The 3,689-nt window shown below is 44.0% G+C and overlaps 1 long non-coding RNA gene across 1 annotated transcript in view; it reads left to right on the top strand.

Moving 5' to 3' along the window:
* The first annotated feature begins 1,423 nt into the window (after positions 1-1,423).
* LOC309387148 overlaps positions 1,424-3,689 on the top strand; it is a 5,010-nt gene continuing 2,744 nt past the window's right edge. The window contains exons 1-3 of the long non-coding RNA XR_014174548.1: positions 1,424-1,629; positions 1,724-1,779; positions 2,118-3,689. The exon at positions 2,118-3,689 is cut by the window's right edge and continues 2,744 nt beyond it. This is a non-coding gene — a long non-coding RNA (uncharacterized lncRNA). The remainder of the gene's footprint in view (positions 1,630-1,723; positions 1,780-2,117) is intronic.

Here is a 3,689-nt window from a genome sequence, read left to right on the forward strand (position 1 = left end):
CTTTATAATTTCCCACATTGCCTTAATGGTTTTTATTCCAGTGGCTTTGTCTTTCCTGTCCTTAGGGTTAGGGAGAAAAAACTGGTTTCCTCTGCAGTCTTTTGGGGGAAAAGCAGGTGGGCAGCGGCGGCGGCGGGCTAGCTTTCGCGAGGGAAGGCCTGAAGGCCTTGCCTCGTGAAAGCCACAAGCTGACGTATGCCGCGTGGCTGAAAGGTGCTGGTTGGCAATGGCGCTGGTGGCGGCTTTCACATGTGGCCAAAAGTGGGTGGGCGGCAGTGGCAGGCTAGCTTTCGCGAGAGAAGGCCTTCAGGCCTTGCCTTGCGAAAACTGCGAGCTGGTATACGCCACGTGGCCGAAAGTGGGTGGGCGGTGGTGGCGGTGGCAGGCTAGCGCGAGAAGGCCTTGCCTCACGAAAGCTGCAAGCTGGCATAACCACATGGCCGAAAGCTGGTGGGCAGCAGCGGCGGCAGGCTAGCTTTCTCGGCTTTTGCTAGAGAAGGCCTTGAGGACTTCCATCGCGAAAACTGCAAGCTGGCGTACACCACACGGCCGAAAGCGGGTAGGAGGCGGCGGCAGGCTAGCTTTTATTCCAGTGGCTTTGTCTTTCTTGTCCTTAGGGTTAGGAGTAAAAAAACTGGTTTCATTTGCAGTCTTTTGGGGGGAGGAAATTCTTATTTTTTTGTGTTTTCCTGGCACTGTCATAGTTTGTGGGTGTGTAATGTCCCGCAGTTATCTACACATTAATAATGATCAAGTACTAATAATATTTCCTTATACATTTTAGTGACCTTTCCTTACATAATTGGTGTTTTATTTCATACTTTTAGATTTATAATTTCTGTTTCTGTTAGTTAGAACTGAGAACTAAATTTCAGAAAAAGAAATATGTATTGCTCTGTGAATCTACCTATGACATTCATTCTTGATCTAACTTCTTGGATGAAAAACTTTGTCTTTCCTGTTTGTTGGGGGACATCCTTCCGGAAAAGACTGTACATTGTTGGGTGACAACAGAGGTCCCTTTTGTTACCTGTAGTGTAATCCTCAGCTTACAACCACAATTGAGTCCAATATTGTTTTATTTCTTCTGCAGTTAGTATTATTTAACAGGATGAAGAGGCAACAGAGTATGACCGCTAGGAGAGTCATCTTTCCTGTTTTATTATTTTATTATTTTATTTCTTAGCTGTTTTATTGCTTTGTGTCCTTGTTTCATCTTTAATATAGTAGTGCAAGCAATTAAAGTCTTCCTTTCTGTATCTCTTTGTGCAGGCCATTCATTGGAGCAAGGTGGTCAGTGGGTGACTTCAACACACAAAAGAACAGTAACCTTCCTTTTCTATTATTTTGTGTGCTTGTTTCATCCTAATGTAGTGCATGTGATTAAAGTCTTCCTTTCTGTGTCTCTTCTTCGTGCAGGTTATTGGAGCAAGGTGGTGAGGTGGTGGTGCAGAAGATGGAGAAAAGGACAGTAATCTTCCTTTACTATTATTTTGTGTGCTTGTTTCATCTAATGCAGTGCATGCAATTAAAGTCTTCCTTTCTGTGTCTCTTCTTTGTGCAGGTTATTGGAGCAAGGTGATGAGGTGGTGGTGTGCAGAAGACCGGCAAGGCAGTAATCTTCCCTCTGTAAGTAGCTGTCTTTATTGTTTTGTGTGCTTGTTTCATCCTAATGCAGTGCATGCAATGGAAGAGTTCATTTCAGTGTCTCTTCTTTGTGTAGGCCATTCATTGGAGTCAGTGATACTGAAGACTGGCAAGGACAGTCATCTTCCTTCTGTAAGTACCTCTTTTATTGTTTTGTGTACTTATTTTAATCTTATTGTAGTTTATCCATTGGGGCAAAGAATTCAGTGACATCGTCTTGGCCACTCCACCTGGTCATATGGGCAACAAGCCACTCCCCCCAGTCATATGAGTGGCAAGCCACTCCCACTCAGTCACATGAATGGCAAGCCACTCCCACCTGGTTACATGGATGGCAAGCCACTCCCACCCAGTCACATGGGTGGCAAGCCACTCCCACAAAGCAGGCCACGCCTACAGAAGAGGTTCCAAAAATTTTGAAACCCACCACTGACTAGGAGTGACATGATAGCAGTGTTCCAATATCTCAGGGGCTGCCACAAAGAAGAGGGAGTCAAGCTATTCTCCAAAGCACCTGAAGCCAGAAGAAGAAGCAATGGGTGGAAACCAATCAAAAAGAGAAGCAACCTAGAACTAAGAGGAAACTTCCTAACAGAACAATTAACTGGCTCCAGAAGTTGTGGGTGCTCCAATACTGGAAGTTTTTAAGAAGAGATTGGACAACTATTTGCCTGAAATGGTATGGGGTTTCCTGGGGGTTGGACTAGAAGATCTCCAAGGTCCCTTCCAACTCTATTATTCTGTTATTTATATAGTCAGTACATGATGGAGTTGCATACAGAAAGTCTCTGGGCATTCCCTGATAGGCGCTCAGAGGGCCCTGTTCCACAGTATGTTGGCCAGAGTGCTCTGGAGCACCAAAGTTACTTTCTGAAGAGGGGAGCTTTCCCCATTTATGGAGGAGGGCAGCACCCTGCTATGTTGAGTCCTCATTCTCTGGTTCATGATGTACATATCTAACAAAGTCTCTCACCCATTCATGCATAGGTTCCCCCCCCCCCCACTAACTTCAGAATGTCCCGAATCAGTTATCTTGAAGTTGCTTTAGTCAATCATTATTACACCCAGAACTTTTGTTAGTTCTGGCCATTTCAACTATAAGGTCTAATTTGCACGTGCAACAAAATAAGATGGCAAACTTACCATCTTACGATACTATGACATTATTTCAGACTTCAGGCAAGGGAAAGGAGATTGTTCTCCAAAGTAAAATGGATCTCTGAATGAAGAGGAAGAAAAGAGACCCATTAGCAAGAAAGATAGATGTAGATTTCCTCGCTTTTAAAAAGGGAAGACTCGTCTTACTCTTTGGCAGGCCCAATTCAGGACCTGCTTATTGAAGAACAAGGAAGCAGAACTGATGAAAAAAAGAAAAGAAAAGAAGACTCATGAGTAGTTTGACAGAGGAGTCTTTTGCTCCAATCCTGCATAATAAAGATTTAACATTTAACTCTAGCATTTCCCATTACTACAATGTACTAGAACATTTCCCGATTTTTCAGTGTGTATATGAAATATGTAGGGAGAGCATTCCGAAATGAGGTTGTAAACCTGAGGAATGGACAATCCATTCTACCACTTTAGAAATGCTACTGTTACCTTACTCCCAACACAGTTGCAAGTGTGGAACATTACATTTCTACTCTCCTGTTATTCGTGGAAATAATACTGAGAAAAATGGGCAGATTCAGTACCTGTCCAGTAGCCATCAAGAATGTATAGGCTACAAATTATATTGACCAGAGTGCCTGGGAATTATAGTCCAAAATATTTGAAGATTGGGCGGTTAGGAAGAACTGTTCTATAGTGGAATGGGGCACAATGGAAATCACTTGATTACCACAATACAAACCCCACATTCTGACCATTACTGGTATGTACAGCAGTGGTCGATTTCAATTAATTCTACTACTGGTTTGCTCATGCATGCGTGTGACGCTTCTGCACATGCACAGAAACGTCCAGGTGGGTGGGTGGAGCCTCCCGCCGCCACCAGTACCGGTTCGCCCAATCCAGGGCTTACCTGCAGAAACCCACCTCTG

Source organism: Natrix helvetica, assembly GCF_964273705.1.
Source record: "Natrix helvetica genome assembly, chromosome: 1".
In the NCBI taxonomy this organism is placed as follows: Eukaryota; Metazoa; Chordata; class Lepidosauria; order Squamata; family Natricidae; genus Natrix; species Natrix helvetica.